The following is a 17523-nucleotide window of genomic DNA, read 5'->3' as shown; positions in this document are numbered from 1 at the left end:
TTTTTTATATAAACACACAGAGCAGCCTTGCAGCAGTCAGAATGTTCAGGATATGATTCCTGCTGCTAAAGAGCCAGCTGAAGGAGAAAGCTCAGGCTCATGGACAGGAGGCTTCAGCCAGCAGAAACAGCCTCTCTTCATTTTCCCAAAAATGCTGTTTGAAGAAAGGAGGATTTATTGTCTTTGTTGCCATCAGTGTTGGACCTACCTCACAAAATACAGCCCAAACAGAGCACAAAGGCAGCAGCACAGGAAAAGACGAGGTCGTGTGATTTGAAACCAAAGAGGAATTCACCTAAATGCTCTTTTAGCTGAAGAATGCTGCCTGTGGGAGGGAAAATGGGCATTGCCCTGGCTGGGTTTTGCTGGCAGCCACCCTACCCCGTGCCTTTGTCACATCCTTCAGTCCCCTGCAGGGTTTGTGCCTGTGCTGATGAACTTCTTGAGACTGCTCCGGTGCCCTGGGTCGCTTGGCACTTCGTAATCAGGGCAATTTAAAGATTCAGATCTCTAATCAGAAGGAGAGAACCCTTCAGAAGAAGCATCTTAAGTGAAAAAGAACTTCTGGGTCGTGATTTGTTATCTACTTCATGCCAAGATAATCTGACAAATTAGAACTGAAAGTGTTGGGGATTACTTCAATTTTTTTGATTTTATTTTGTTCTTATTGTCTTGTTTTTGGTTTTTTGGGGTTTATTTTTGTTTCCAGAACCAAAACTGCACAATCTCTTCCATGCCCTGAAAATGCACATATACAGGGTGGTAACAAAAATCCTGAAAATTATGTTTTTCCACATGCCCTGTCTCTTTTGAGCTTTTCCTCCAGTCCAGACTCTGATTTCTTTGTGTGAACCTAACAGAATTTCCTGAGTCCAGCTGATGCAGTTTTTATGCAAAGTATTCCCCCTCAAATTAGATGAATTCCAGTAAGACAATGGAGTATTTCTTGTGTTTCTGCTCTTGAAATCCAGAGGGCAGTTTTTAATCAAGTTTCATGTTGAATCTATTAATTCTAAAATTATCTCATCAGCAAAATTTCCAATAGGCTCTGACAGTAAGAGGGACAATCTGCAGAGATCAAAGTAAAGCATAAAAATGACCTTTTTAAACGATGAGCTGGAAAGGCAATGAACTCTGCATTAATGATACAACTGATCACCAAACTTGACAAAATTTGCCTCGTTCTGTATAAGTAATAGACTTTGACAGAACTTTGTTTTTGTTGGTGTTTTTTTTGTTTTAGTTTGGTTTTTTTTTAACTAAAGGAGTAGAAGATTGCCTATTGTTCCTTAGCATGGATGGAATTTTATTTCCACTTTCTCTTCATGTACTGTGAGCTATGGCCTTTGCAAATAATGTAACAAACAAATATATTTTGGGGTTTTGGAGCTCTTATTCCAAGAGTTCTCTTGTTTTTGGGTGTCCCACTTAAGACCTCCCAAATGTGAATGAAGAGTGTCTGAACTATACCACAATGGTGACCTGTTCAAGGCCCAAAACCAAAACGAACTAACAAACAAAAACCATCTTGAAAAACAACCTTGACACTGTTCCACTGCTGTGTGCTCTAAGCATTGTCTTCTCTTTTTCTTTGAGAGAGTAGGAAAAAAAAATCACCCATCTTCAACAGAAGGCAGAATCACAAATCGTCTGTTCTTCCTCCATTTTTCCCTTGCATAATTTGAATAAACCTTATTTCTGAACTAAAGACAATTGGGCAGACCAAAAATGTCAATGCACCTTCCATCAATGGATTTAAACAGTGAAATTATGCAGAGGTTTCCCAGTCTTTACATACCCAAATTAGTAAATGCTAGAAATGCCAGCAATAATGCCAGTTCTTGTCCTATTTACCTTCTGTATTTGAAATCCTGTATAACCTTTGTGGAAACCTTTCAGGAAATTGAAGCAATCTGAGTTTAGCTTCCTTTGTCTCAGGGATTGTTTGGAATTTGTGTTTCCCTCTGCTCTTCCAGCCCCCAGAAACTGGTCCATTTGTCATTTGACAAAAGTCTGGAGGTTATGATCCAAATCCTTTTTGTTCATATACAATTTTAATTTCTGCTGAGCTCTTCAGTTTATTCTAGATTTAATCCTAAAGAGAAGTAACAACCCATACCAGATGGCTGCTGCTTTATAGTAGTGTTGTTATTTTACCAGAGGGACACCCCCTTTCTTTTGCCCTTTTCCCAGTAGACATGGGCTGAATTAAGTAAGAAATCCAGCAGTTTTACTCTTGGCTCTTGAAGGGGTTTTCCTTGAAGTTTTGCATCTGTAAACTGGATGAATATGTCCTTGTTCCATAAGGAAAGAAGCAGAAAAGAGTGATCATAAAGAATCATAAAAATATTTTCTTTTTATATTACTTTTGTTCAAATCATAGCTAGATTAAGGTTATAATCTTTATAAAATGTATTGATAATTTAAATATAAAAAAACTGAATAATTTTTGACATTGATTATATGATCTGATGTTCTCTTTCAAATTTTCATGGGAAGCTCCACTTTTTATTTAAATTTTTATTACACTCTGCTCTCAGTTGCCTGCCATATGGTAGTGGAATAACACAGTGAACTGAAATAATGGTCTGCTGCTAGAAAAATGAATTGTTCTGTCCAGCAGATACCTCCTCAGAGTTCCTGTAACATTTTAAGGAAAAAAACATGAAACAATACAATGTATTGAGATCTTTCTTTCCCAATCTCTCACATCCAATTGTTGCCTTTTTCCCAGGCCACTGATATTTCAGCTTCCTCATTAGGTTTATTTATTAATTTATTTATTTAATCCCTTATAGATGTAAGGAAAAACAACCGTTTGTTTAAAATTCCTTTAAGTTTTAACCTGGAATTTAAAAGTGTATTTCCTGTTCCTTCATTGTATCAATAGAGAATAAAACTGTGGGATATCAAAACCTGAGCATATTTCTGTTGCGGATATTGTCAAAGGATCCAGGAGCAGGGAAGGCTGTGGGGATGGGTCAGATTTATGGTTTGACTTGAGGATTTGAGGGTCTTTTCCAACCTAAGTGATTTTATGACAGGTTCTTTATTTTATTTCACCACCTGGCATATCTAGAAGGTGCACTGAAGCTGTGGGGCTTTCAAACTTTTTTTTGTCATATCTGAAGGGAAAGAAGAGTCTTCAAAGCAGAGAAGGCTCTGAGACACCACAGCAGGAATAAAACCCTCATCCCTCTAAATGTGGGGACCAACCCTGCTGAAGTTTTCCTGCTCTTTAAATCCAGCAGGGTTGCTTTTTGGAAAGTGGGATTATGAAGCAGATATGGCTCCTCTGCATATTTTTATTATTCCAAGGCAGTGCAGTGACAGGGCACTGCTGGCTTAATGAGAGAGCTTAATTTGAAAGAGGATAAGGCATTGAAAGCAGAAATATATAATTTGTACTTCATCAAATTTTCCAGCTTTATTTCTCCTCTGTCCTTTTTATAGTGTAGTTTTAACAGTAATAATAAAAGGCAAAGACAGGCACATGCGATACAGATATAACAGAAGAAATTGCTACCAAAATTTAGTCCATGCACTGATTTTATTGCAGAAATCTGAGGAAAATATAAACATTATAATTCAGTTTCTCCACTTTAGGGCTGTTTCATTGTCTAACTCCACAAGTGAGAGTGTTTGTTTCAATATAATCACCTGATTATTAACAACACAGCCCCTGAGCAATTGAATTGCCAAATTAATAACTCCCACTATATAAAACTGATATAAAGAGTGCTTATCTTCTTGTACATTCCAAGCAGGCTGGCCTTAATTTTCTGTCCCTTTTTTTTTTTTCTTTTTTACTCGTGATTACAGTGTTATTGCAACATAAAACCTTTAATTGGAGGAAAAGGATGTTATTAATATGATATCACCATCAGGAACAGTCAATAAACGAGTTTTTTGCTCTCAAGAAGTCTGTAAAGCCATTAGCACTTCACCTTTGTACAATTGTGTGAACAAATTGGGTGGCACCACTGTTCCCTCCAGTTCCTTCCCAGGTTTGTTGGTCTAGATAATTTATACTCCTCTGAAAAGTGTATTTCCTTCCAGCTCTGTGTTTGTGCAGTGCCTAAATTCAAACCCCTCCCATCCTTGCTTGGAATAACATTTTATTCAGCAAAAATGATGTCTGTGGATTGGAGAGAAGGCACCACTTGGTGCTAAGCCCTCAGGTTCACGTGGAACTCAGGGAAGAGGTTCAAGGGGTGAATCTGCTCAGTGCAGGGAGGTGCTGCTGTGTTCCTCCCTTCATTTCCAAAATGAAATTTTGATTCGCAAATTTGCTGATTTGCAAATTGCTGCTCTCTGAAAGCAGCTTCCTGCTAACAGCACACATAGAAGGAGCTGCTGCTATTCACCCAACATATTGTCTTATAAATAGCAATAATAATAATAAAATTACAGAGAGTTAATGTGGAGATTAAACATGTTTCCTCACAGCAATGTGGATATTGACTCTGAAAGGCTCCTCCTGCCAGGGCAGAGGGATGCAATTTTGTTACAGCCCCAGAGGTAAATAGTGGTGTTTGAACAGTGCTCAGAAGGAATAATGAAGCGTTTTAATGTCCCCATGCTTCATTGCTGCAGATTCAAGTATTTCTGTGAGTTCTAATCATGGAGAGGAACGTTTTCTCCCTTCAGAAAATATTCAGTGTTTAAAATGTGGGAATCCTACTGCACTGAAGGTTTATGTGACAGGCTTCCATTTGTATAGTATTCTTTTACATTAAAAAGTTTGAGTTCTTGTTAAACTTTGACTGATATAAATTCCACTATCTTCAGTGTCTGCCAGAAAATGACAGAAACATTATGCAGGTGGAATCTGGATTTCTCTAGGAGGAAAAAACATTCCCCAAAACACTTTGCTTCCTCCACCTAGAGGGAGCACAGAGTGGGGAGCAAAGCAGGAAGATCCTGATGTTTTAGGGTTGTTTTTGTCCTTCAGTTGGACACAGAAATCCTGGGGAATGGGACAGGGAGGCTCATGGAATAAAGCAAAAGATGGTCAAAGGCAGGAAGATGTAGCCCTGGCTTTCTGCCTGAAATGTTTTGATTTTCTAAAATTCTTTTCCCAAAGAATTTTCTGTAAACAAAAAACATAACTCTACTATGTTTTAATTCTTTTTCCTGGAAGAAACTTCTTCTTGATGTCCCTTTGGTCTAACCAGTGTAATTAAAGAAGTTTGTCATTGTTTTCACCAATTGAATTTGTCTGTGTAAAATAGTAAAAAAAAAGAAAACACATCCCAAAAGTAAAGGAATCATTTTCAACCTTCTGAAATCAAAGTCTGTGTCATTGTAGTGTACAACAGCATCAGGAAGAGGTTAAAAATAAGGAGAGCAGAAGGAAAGATCTGGTGAGGAGCTGGGCACAGGGATGCAGGCACAGGGGCTGGTGCAAAAGGGCATCTCTGGTGGCTCTGTGACCTTCAGCAGAAAATTTCTCATTCCAGAGCTGCCTCAGCTGTGGCTGGGGATTTGGGAATGTGAATTGGCTGATTTCACAATGTGTTCTTCTCCATGCCTGCACAGCCCTGTGCTCCCTGGCTCGCTGTTCACACAGCCTGTGTGCTCTAAGGTAGGTAACTTGTGCTGCCTGGGGGAGGCAGGGGGAGGATGAATTTGGGTCTGAAAGCTTTCAGAGACAAGAGAGGAAATGCTGCTGAGTGAAGGAGCTTTGTGTGGCCTTTATTCTCTGATGCAGGACCAGGAACATGTACCTGGGTTTGAGATCCCCTGTGTTTTGGGGATCTCACTCATCCTTGTGACACAGATGATGTTGGCAACGTCAGACCCCAGGCACAAGTTCAGGACACGGGATCTGATGGAAATAGATGTGCTGTTCAATGTTGGTCAGGGTGTCAGCAGCTGAAGAGCACCTGGATAAGAAAAGTCCTTTCATTTTTCTGATCAAAAAGGCACAGATATGAAGGAGCTTGTACAGCTACAGTATGAGCCTCTCTTGTATTCCCAAACAGCATCTCTGTTCTATATGGAGTAATAATACACCCATACTGAGACCAGAGTTTGATTCTGAATCTCATTCTGCAAGATGATGTGTACACGGAAAGAGACAGTGATCCTAGACAGATAATAAATAGAGGAGAATTATGTCAAATAATCTTTCAGAAGTGTTGCAGATAGAAAATTGGATCAGAATACATCTCACACATTGCATGAAACTGAAAAAAAATGGATCCCACTGAGTTGCACTGGGAATGTCCTTTGGCTGGAACTCTGGCTGTCAGGGTGCCCTGCTGAATGCTGACCTCTAGCCAGCATCTTAAAAATCAGGGCAGGAGAGTGGTGAACAGTGATTCTTGAGAATAGTTTTTTTCTCCCCAGATTGAGGGTTTCAAAAAAGAAAATGTGTGTGCAAATGCATAGCACCTCTCTTGGTGTTCCCCTTGCCTTGAACTCTGTGATTTTCAATATTTTCAGAAGCTTTTTCAGTCATTGTGTCTTCAGCTTTTCTAAAGACTTCCTTATTCTGTTATTTGAGGAATAACCCCCCTGCCACAAACCTACTTTTTTACCAGCTGAACTCAGCTACTGAGAAACATACAGAATCTTCCATTGCTAATCCCTGTTTGGAATTATTTATCTTCAGCACCTTCAAAAGCTTTGCAGGGTCATTAATGCTCGGCTGTGTAGCCACAAAATTGCATTTCATATCAAGGAGCCCTTTGTCTATGGGTGGATGGGAGAGGGTTGCATCAGTCTCAGGGTGCTGCTGAAGATGTGAGTGCTCTCCTTGAGGCATCTCTGCCTGATACAGGATTTGGTTCAATCCTGCTGGCAAGGATTAGAATGAAAACACTGTTTGTTCCAGTGTGGCACTGCCATCCTTTATAAAACTTGGCTGCAACTTTGTTTGCTGGATTCTGAAGTGCTGTGCATCCTCACCAGGGCAGGTTTGCTGTAATAACTGATGTGGATACTGCTCCTGTCTTTAACTATCCACTGTGGAAACACTGGTGTGGGCACTAGGAAAACTTTCTGTGCGCTTCAAACAGGAAGCAGAGACGAAACCATGCAGAGAGAAAGAAAAGAAAAAGACGCCAAAACCAACAAACAACCCCCAACACAGCCCCTGAAGCAATGGTATGAGAATATTTGAACAGCCCTAGACCCTGCAGGGGATTATAACTCTTTTTTCCCTCCTCTAACCCACAGCTGCTCTGCTGCAGCAGGTTTCCCTATCCAGCAGCCTCCTCACGGGGAGTTGATCCCTCTGCTGCCTCCCAAAGTGATGCACACAAAGCACCAGGAGAATGAGCTGGTTAAAAGGGGTGGATGAGTGATTGAGTGTTATGAAGGGAGAGAGAACTCTCTTTCCTGCAAAAACGCCTCTGTTTTGTGCAATCCTGCCCATGGCACTCGTGGGGCCAATACCTGTGTATGTTGAACCCATTCTATGCAAGGCAGACAGTCAGGTTTCCAACAAATATTTCTTTTTTCCAGAACACATTGTTTCCTGCTGCTTTATGAGCTGAAAGATGCAGTATCTTCACAGTCAAGTGAGATTTAACTTCTGATGTACGTACAGCACACCATGATTTTTGGAAGCAAGGTTACATGTGCACTCCTATATTGTCTGTGGAAGTCACAACATTTAACACTGTCTTCAAAACCATCGGCAAGTACCTCCTGAACCTTCCTTGCACAACATTCCAGCCTACTATTTCAAAGCAGATCAACCTCTGAAAACGTTGGTAGTGCCAAAATTCTGGGTGTTCCTACTACAGCCGAGAGATTTCCACCTCCGCGTTCTCAGTTTGGCAGGAAAAGTATTCCCTAATTTGCTTGTTGTGATGAAAGCTGCCTCATCTCTTCTCCAGCCTTCTGAAACCAGTGTCTGCAAAAGAGCAAACCATGTTATGGGGCTTGAGATTCGGTGGTGACATGGGTCTGTTGGTTAGAAAGGATTTTTCATTTATGCAAATGTGATTATTGTCGGCCAGTACTTGTCTGGTACCAGCATTTTGCACATGCTATGACAAATGGCAGTGGTGAGAGGACAGCATTTTGTTCTTCACGAGTTCAGCCTCATGAGTCACATCCTGGGAGGTCCTGTAACATCCAGATCATCTCATTGACGTGAGGCTGTATAAATATGGATTTGCTGCACCCTTGTAGTGATAAGGACAGCCAAAATCCCTGGCTGATTTAAATTGCGCCTCATTTTCTACCAGGGATGGAGATGTTAATGAAGTTGTTTAGCAGATGAAGCATTATAGAGATCTCTTTACACAAAATGAATGGCTTTAGCTAATACTGTTCTTCTGAGTTGGAAGGGAGCAAGTGTATCAAAAAGCATCATGTTTAATCTCATCATTTTCCTCTACTAAAGGCTTTCATGAGTTATTAGGTGAAGCTATTTGGATGGAAAACATGTACATAACAGATGAGTGTTTCACTCAAGTATGTTATTTAGGTTTTGAGAGGCACCATTACTTATGATCCTGCCCAAAATGATGGATGCACTCAAAGGGGTTAAGCTGAAACCACAGTTATATGAATCACCCACCAAAATCCAATTGTGTTGGAAATGGCGGAAATGTGTAGAATGTGAGGATTCCCATTCTTACTTAAAAATATGAAAATAATCATCTGAGCATGTTTTTCTGTAGCACTGCAAAAAAAGTATTTCAGGGCTAGAGAGAAAACACAGCTTCCAGGGACAACTGCCAGGGAAACACGACAGCTACAAAGTCCACTTTTGTGCATTTGGCAAAGGTGAAATCCCTACCATTATTACACCAAAGCTGGGCAGCTCAGTGCCTCAGCCTTGCAGCTATGTGTCCTGCTGGTGACAAAGAGGAGTTGGTGGTGGTGACAGCAGGATGGATGTGAGCTGGGGACAGGGGCATGGCCCAGCTGGGCTCAGCATGTGTAGCTGTGGCAGAGCTCCCCAGCCCTGCCTGCACCCTGATGGATGCAGCTGATTAACACAAGCCATTAGGAGAGGCTGCTGTGTTTGATTAATTCAATGAGAGGCTGAACAAAGCATATGGGAGCACGTGTGTGTGAAGATACAGACTTTGACAGAGGCTGGATATAGATACTCTGGCTCTGAGAGTCTGAAATCCATTAATGCTTTAATTAAAATGATCTGTGGAGCAGGTGAGGAATACATCAGGACCACTCTCACAGGAGAAACAACACCAGGATGTAGATAAAGCAGCTGTGGTTCAGTTTCTGTTATTTTCCAGTGCTTGTTTTATGTTCTCATATGGATATGAAAATAAAATCTTTCCAACTCTGTGTATTCCCTTTAGCATAATCCTTCCCTTCTCCTCCCCTGTCCTTGCAGCACCTGAATTCCTTGCAAGAGGAGAAAATTTTGCTATAAGTGATGGAAACTGAAGTAGATGAACCCACTGCTGCCTGAATGTGCCAGGAGACAAATGGATGGAATGAAGTTTTATCTAGGATTTAAGACACCAGAAGAAAGAATAACTTACCTGCCTTTTTTTGTGGTAGAACAATGTGCTATTCCTTTAGTGCTCCCCATTACCTTTTCCAGGATATACTGTCTCCATGCTGATACTGTTTTGGGAAAAGAATTCTCCCTTCTCCCAACTCTTTTTCTAGTAATGTGTGAGTTGTGGTTCTGCTTTTAAGGCACTCAAGATTTGCCCTTAATCCTGTGTTGCATTTGAAGAGCCCACGATTTATTTATTCTCTCCTTTCCTCTCTGATCATGTCACTGGCTGGGTTAAAAGCTCTTGTCTGCTATAAAAGCTAATTTTGTTTCACTGGTGACGACAAGATCCATATTTACAAGGGTGTGGTTGTGGCATGACATCATTCTAGGGCAGCCTAAAAATATATCCTGCCACAGATGTAGGAGAGGTTAGAGACAGCAAGTGGGTGGCCTGAAATGTTGACTTTTTGTTGTGGTTCCACTGTCTGAAAGCAGAACATCTCCACCACCTCCTTCCACAGCCTCTCCCCTCTCCAGTGCTTCCTCCTTCTCCCCAGTTCCCATTTGCTTTGGAGGGATGGATGATTTTGTAGTATTGGACCATTCAATTATTCACGTTTACTCACAACTTAACGTGTCCATAAAACATGCAGTGTCAGAATATGGGCTGGCAGAGCTGGCGGAAGAGAGGAATGGATGTAAAGTATCAATTCTCTAATTCTTGGTAGAATCATAGAATGGCTTGGATTAGAAGGGACCTTAAAATTCACCTTGTTCCACCCCTCCTGCCATGGCCAGGGACACCTGCCACCAGACCAGGCTGCTCAAGGCAGTATCAGCTAAAGTGAAGCAGCAATCCTCTCCTGGTTTTTGTTCTAAAGGAAAAACAGAGTATTACTGTAGAGAATTCGTGTTTATTTTTAATGAAGAAAATGCAGGTTTTGTATGCTGTAGCTCTGGGAAGTCAGACAAGTATAAACAGCTTAACCAGAGGAGAAGAAAAAATTATTTGTGTTGCCCTAGGGGGATCCAAATGAAAATAGGACTTCTGAAATCTCAGGGGAAAAAAAAAAAAAAAAAAAAAAAAAAGCTGTACCTGATCCACCTTGCAACGATAGCCCATATCAGGACTCTTGGAGTTTTACATAATTCCTCCTTTTATAATTTGGTTTTTGTGGGTCCAATACCTTGGATTTACAACTCATATAGAAGTTATGTGATATTTTGATTTTTATTTTATTTTTTAAGAATGCTGTAGAACAGATTGATCTTTGCTGGTCTTCCACTGGAGTCAGTGAAGTCATACCATGAGGCCAAAATGGTCTTTTACTTCATTATGATGTTGAAGTTAAGGAGCCTTTAAACTGTTAAACAAAACCAAACAAAAATACCAAACAACAACCAACAACAACAACAAACCCCACCCAAAAAGCCCAACCAAAACTCCAAGAACAACAAAAAAATCAAGTGTCCAACATTGACAGTGAAATGTCCAGGGGTGGGAGGAGGATGGAAATACAGAAGAGCAATAAGCTGTCATGGCCTACCTTCTGTTGGAAAAATGTTAAAAAAATAACCCTTTTCCCCCCAAAAAAATCTCAGTGGCTACAAATTAAAGGGCATATTATGAAAACTCTTTTTGTACCCACCAAAACTAGTATTTGTGTAGAAACAGATCATGGGAAGGCTCAGCACTTTGTTTGTGCTTCTGTGTAAAATAAAGCCATCCCTGTCTGAACATAACAAAACCAAAGGATGCCTAGAAAAATAAAATCAAGTGATTTGTGAGTAAAGCTCAGTTTGTAAAAATGTTTGAAAAATATCTGAGTCATCCTTGGTTTTGTCTGTCAATTCACCAGTGCAAGGAGATATTAAAATGATATTTATTAAGCATTTGCTCTGTTTTCCCCCAGCCGTTTAAATTAGTTTTGTCACTCCTTTGGCTTTTGTTACACTTTATCTCTTTCTTGCTGTTTTTTTATGGCCAACCAAAGCATTAGATTATTGCTGTGGAGATCTAGCACAGATGGTTCAAATCCCGGGCTCAGCACGGGGCTGTGGAGAGGGCTGGGATGAGGGAGCCTTGCTCTTTGCTGAGCCACTCCATGGGAACTTCTCCCTCCTCCATCTGGACATCTGTAATCCCAGCCCTGTTCCTCAGTCCTGGGGAGAGCAGGTCAGGAGGCTGAGCCTCCTCCATGTGTTTTCTCCTTGGATTTCCTGCCTTGTGCCAGCACAACGTGCAATTCTTCCCTATTTTCTTCTCTAGAAGAGCTTGCTTGGTTCTGGTGAGAGCCACCAGCACCTCCTGGGAGGGGAAGGGTGGGGGACTGTTACTTCTGCATGTTTTAACTCCGAATTCTTGTGAATAAATCTTGCAGGAGCAACTGTCTCTGCATTTAGGAACTCCCTTTTTCCAGCACCTACAAGGCAAAGCCTGTTCAGTGCTGCAGCAAGAACTTCCCACTCGTGCTCCACGAAAACCATGGAAGTGGATTTAGATGAGCAAAACAAACCTCTCACATGCCTTAATTTAAAAAAATCACTAGATTCAAGCTGTGTTTTTCTTTGTTTTGTTTTGGTTTGTTGTTTTTTTTATTTTTTATACTGGGAAGGTTTGCTCATTCTGTGTGGCAAGCTGCTGAGATGGAGTCCTTATGAAGAGGGGAGGAAAAATGTTGGGGTTTTTTTGTTTTGTTTTTTTTTTTGTTTTGTTTTTTTTGTTTTGTTTTTTTTTTTTTGTGCTGCAGTTTTGCCTGCTGTTCTCAGTTATTATCTGCAAAGTTGTAAAATTCACTTAAATCATTTTAGTCATCTCTTGGCTGCGGGAATGTGTAACTTGGTGGGATAAGGAATTGTGAAATTGTTGAAAAGTTAAGTATCGGCCATGTGAATGTTATGTTTTTATACAATTACTGCAGATGGGGTTTTTTTGCAGCCACACACACACACACACACTCAGATTTATAGGGCTTCCAGAGAGATTGATTAACATTTCTTTAAATATTAAAACCAAGAACAATAAGAGAGGATCCTGAAGAGTTTCTCAAAGAGCAAAGAAAGCCCAAGAAATGGTCTTTATTTCCTCTTAGACACTGAAATCTTGCTGAAGTCAGTGAGCATTTTGGCTTCCATAGACTCGTGGAGGAGAAGTGCTGAATTAAGTAAAGAGCATTATCCCAAATGTGGCCTGGGAAAGCACCAAAAATTACCTTGAAAGCACCCAGCCATTATTTTGCTTGGTATGATTTTGGAGGAAATATTTTCCCAGTGCTGAACCATCAAGTTCTTTATTCTAAAAGGACTTTTTGGAGGGCAGGGAATGTGTAGGCTCATTTGGCCCAGCTGTAAAATGCCAGCATGTGCCACCACCAGCCTGTGAGTTTGGAAAAAAACATCAGGAAATAATCCCTGTCAGGAAAATAAAACAAATTGCAGCTGTGCATAACAATATGATGCCTCAGAATTTAATTATGAGGTAAAACTCCTCCCCGTTCCCATCCCTGCATTGTCCATTGCCATTGTTATTGCAGATGCTGGAGTAGATGGAGCAAACAGCTCTGGGTTTTTTGTCAATATGGAAGTTATATTTTGCATTTTTATGATTCTTTCTCTGCATTATGGGTGCTATCTACCAAGTGCTGTTGAAGTCACAGCAAATGTCCAAGACTATTGGTACTGCCCCAGTTTGTCTCTGCTCCAGGGCAGTAACATGCAGCCCTCCAATTTTTTGCTTCCATTTTAAGCCAGAGTGGTGCCCAGAACCCAATTTAACCCCCAAAAATGCTGTACCAGGTGGGGTGGACTGGTAGTCACTCAAAAACAAGGAGGAGTCTGGGCCATTGAGCCTTTTTTGTCCACCCAGTACTTCATGATGTGAAACAACAAACTAAGGGAACTATTTCATACTTATTCTGATCGTTAATAATATTCACATCTGTATTTAATCCAAAATGAAGCCACTGTCATGTAGAAACCCCACTTAAAGGGCAGACAGAGATGTTGAGCAGCTGAGAGCCTGCTGTGGGCCTTCTGTGTCAATAGGAGCTGCAGCACTGGCAGCAATCAAAAGAGATGGCTCACATGTGGCAATAAATCAACAATGATTCAGCCAGCGACCTCTCCAGAAAATATTAGGGGGCAAAAAATACCTGGTTTAAATAAATACTATCACACAAATATCTACTGTCCATACATTACACAGGTTTACCAGCCACTTGGATGACTGCAGCCTAACTTAGTCTGATCTTTAGACAATAGACTTTGTACTCTTGGAAAACTGGATAAGAATATAACAGCAAAAATCACCTTTAATGATAAACATAGATTCAGAGTTGTAAAAATAAATGTATAAAACATTTGTAAAAAATATATGTGAAAAGCATTGTGCATACTTGGAAAGCATTACCCTGGAAGCACTGAAAGCACATGCATGTCAGAGAGTGAGTCTGAAACGTGAACTTCCAGCAACTCTTCCTGTGAGTACCGAGAACATCTTTCCTCTTTTTTTTTATTTTTTTTTTTTCCTTGGCTTTTGGTGATTTTTAGTGCTTTCATGAATTCCAGAGGCAGCCTGGCTAAGTGGTGGACAGGTGTAAGTTATCAGGGTTGAAATGGGGAGCAGCAGAACCATTAATCACAGAGCCGGAGCCCTGGGCGGGCAGTCAGAGCCAATTGTCTATGAGCACTTTCCTGCAGATTGCTCGGTAAGGATATTAAGATTGATCACACAGTGCTGATCTTTGAGGTGATGGGAGCTGACCCACTTTTAAAGGGGGTTAATTTGCAATTTCACTGTACCAAACAGAGATAATGTAATGGAATTTACTAACAGGATTCCAAACATTCGTACCTTAACCCTCTTTTGGGAAGAAAGTATGACCAATTCACTTAGTGAGCCCTCTTTTCTACAGGGAAGGATCTTTTTTTTGCAGAGATTTTCAGATGATGTTATTATTGTTACATTGAGGAAATACATGGTGAACAAGAAAGGTGTGAAGACCTGTTACATAATCCACATACCGGAGAACAATGGCTGATCCAACCCACGCCCTGACAAGCAAAAAAAGTGGGAAAAGAAATTGTTGACAATCCTTTACAAATGAATTTTCCCTGCTAAATCCTAAGTCCTTGCTACAATGCATGATGGGGTGTAAAAATTAATTGTGAGCAAAGCAATACCTGATGATCTGAGGGACCTTTTCCAACGTAAACGATTCTGTGTTTTCTCTGTACCTTTAAATGAATTATTGAAATATCTGAACAATTCTATATATGTGTTAAATTTGTACCATGACAGAAAATTTTGATTAATGCTCGTATGATGAGAAACTGAATTTTGAAGAGGGAAAGTGTTAAGGAGAAAGTGTTGATGTTAATTTATAGTAGTCATAGCAACCTAGTTCTTGCATTTGTAACATTCTGGTGTTACTGGATTTGAGGGGAGGGAAGAGGGAACAGGTTTTGTTGGATCACAAGGAAAGTTTGCTCTGGTGACACTGTGCTTTACTCTGGCTTTTCTGTCCTTCTGTCACCCAGTTCCCAATTGCCCCAACATAATCCCTTCATGCCAACAGAGTAGGTCAGGGCAGACAAGAGACCTAAAGGAGCAGTTTGGAAACCGAGGGCTGAGCAATCAATTTCCTGCTGTTATCTATGGGATCCTTTCTGAGAGGCCTGGCTCTTCCAAAATACTCAGCAAGAGGTTTTGGGTGCCTGAGCTGTTGCTGCAGGGATGTTCTGTGGGCCACACACCTAAAGCTTGAGCATGACAATACTCTTATAAATGAGACAGCCAGATTTGGAAAAATAAAATGAAAAAACAGAATTTATTTTTTGCATAACAGCGAACACAGAAAACTGCAATAAAAAGGCAGCTCCGATCCCGGGTTGGCAACTGGGTGAACGTAGGGACAAGACTCTACCGCCCTTGTCATCCCCCGTTCACAAATCCCATTGCCAAAAGTCCAGTTTTTATACAATTTATTTCCCCCAAGGCGAGATCCTTTGTCCACTATTCTGGAATGATGTATTCTTTAGTTTTTCTTTTGAGACAGTCCCCCTTCTGAATAGGTTTCTGGGCAGAGTCGGTGAGTTGATTATTTTTTTGAGAAGACTGCATTGGGTAAGTCGAGTCATTGACTCTTATCTGGTTTTGCTCATCCTTGATTAATCGCTGTCAATAGCCCATCTCCAGGGCCAGGAACTCCTTTTCAAGTATTGATTTCCATTATTTTTCTGCTGGAGACACCCATCCTGGAACGCAAGCCTAGTTTTCCTTGGACTGGTGCTTGTTCATTATTTTTATTTATATTTTATTTCAACACGAATTATCAAATGCAGTATATCCCTATGACAATACTGATGGTATTAAGAGTCCCGGTTCTTTCCCGGATCTACACCAAAGTGACTTTGCTGCAGAGTGCTGCCTTAATTTAAAGAGGAACCTTTCTCTTGAGGAATGGTGGCACTTTAGAATGTGCAAGGAGACAGTTCCAAGTCAGACCCATGATCAGGAGTCTGAAGGACTTGAGCCCCATCAGCTTCAGCACCATCCCATCCGGTCTCTGTGCCCGGTGTGCTTGGGTTTGTGTGAACCCAAAAACCTCAATGCCAAAATGTCAGAGTCCAGGGCATCCCACTGGGCACCCTGGAAGGTCACAGACCTCGGTAGAGAGGCCTGGGACCCGAGAAAGAAGGTCTGGAGTCTGGCCAGGGGGGTTTGCCTGGCACAAAGCTCAGGAAGACAGAGTCTTTGATTTTGGTCCATGTGAAAAACTTCCAAACATAGAGAAGAATTGCAAGTCACAAATGTGTAACAGCCAGTAGTGTAGTTTATCACCGTGTGGAAGATTTTGTAGTTTTGGGTTTTTAGAATGTATGTGCAAGGGAAAAAGATAGTGGAATTAGGGTGAAACCCATAGTCCTTCTCCTTCTCCCTTGGCATCCATTTTCTGCAATGATGTGAGCACAAGGTAGTTTGACAGGATTGGGTCAAAGTAGAAATGACCCTTCTAGTACAGGTGTTAGGCATTGGTATGAAGTGGTAAATAATAAGTACATAGTTATCTGTATAAAGGCAGAGTGACCTCCCATCATGGGGGGAGTCACATCATGTCTGAGCTGCTGTGAACACCTTGGCTGGACACAGAGAATTGTAAGATAAGAATTAATAAACAATGTGAGAAACCAAGAAAACCAAGGCCTTGAGACTCCACTTCATTCTCGCGCCGAGCACAGACACAGAATTAAATCCTTCAGAGGTCACAGAGAGAGCCCAGAGAGAGCACATAGAGACAGAAAAAGACCCACCAGAACCACCAGCCTGCAATCTCGGGCAAAGAAAACCTAAAAACACGAGACCAAAAGGGCTCTGCTGTTTCATGGGGGAGCTCTGCCTGCTGCCGTTCATCTCCCAGCACTGCCCGAGCCTCTGGTGGAATGTGGAAGGCTGGGGATGAGCAGAGCATCCTCCTGTGTTGGAAAGCTGCTCTGGTGCTGCCGCCTGCAGCCACACTGCCGCAGCTCCAGCCTGGGCTGCACACTCAGGGTTTGTCTCCACATCTCTCCTCTGGAAACAGCTTCAGGCTGCTGCTTGAAGGAATTCAAGGTATTAATTGAAATAATTTTTTGTTGTTGTTGTTTTCCTGGAATGATTCAAACACAGAGATGGTGCATCTTGGCAGTTGTAAATGAGTTGTCCCCATGTAAACAGGGTGTTCTGGGTTTGGTCACCCCACAAATACAAAGCCCTAAAAATTCATCTGAGAGCAAACTTCTTCAGGAAGGCAAACTATTAATTATGAATGTGTTTAAAATTATAGAAAATAGAAACACTAAGCTCCAGAGTTGTTTTTTAAAATAGTGCTTTAGAATAAATGCAGCACTTCATTTTCTAGCAATACAAAAGGAAGCAAAATCTGTGATTGAAACCAATTTCCCAAGTGTCCTGTTATCCCTACAGCCACAAAAGGATTTATGGAAGTACAGCTCTGCTTCAACAACTTTTCCCCTCTTGAAATGTGGTAGGCAGGATGCTCTCTGTAAGCCAGTGCTTACCATAAATTTTCAACTAATGGTCTAAA

Source organism: Zosterops lateralis (assembly GCF_965231275.1).
Source record: "Zosterops lateralis genome assembly, contig: SUPER_6_unloc_1, whole genome shotgun sequence".
Classification (NCBI taxonomy): Eukaryota; Metazoa; Chordata; class Aves; order Passeriformes; family Zosteropidae; genus Zosterops; species Zosterops lateralis.
This window is presented reverse-complemented; position numbering follows the sequence as displayed.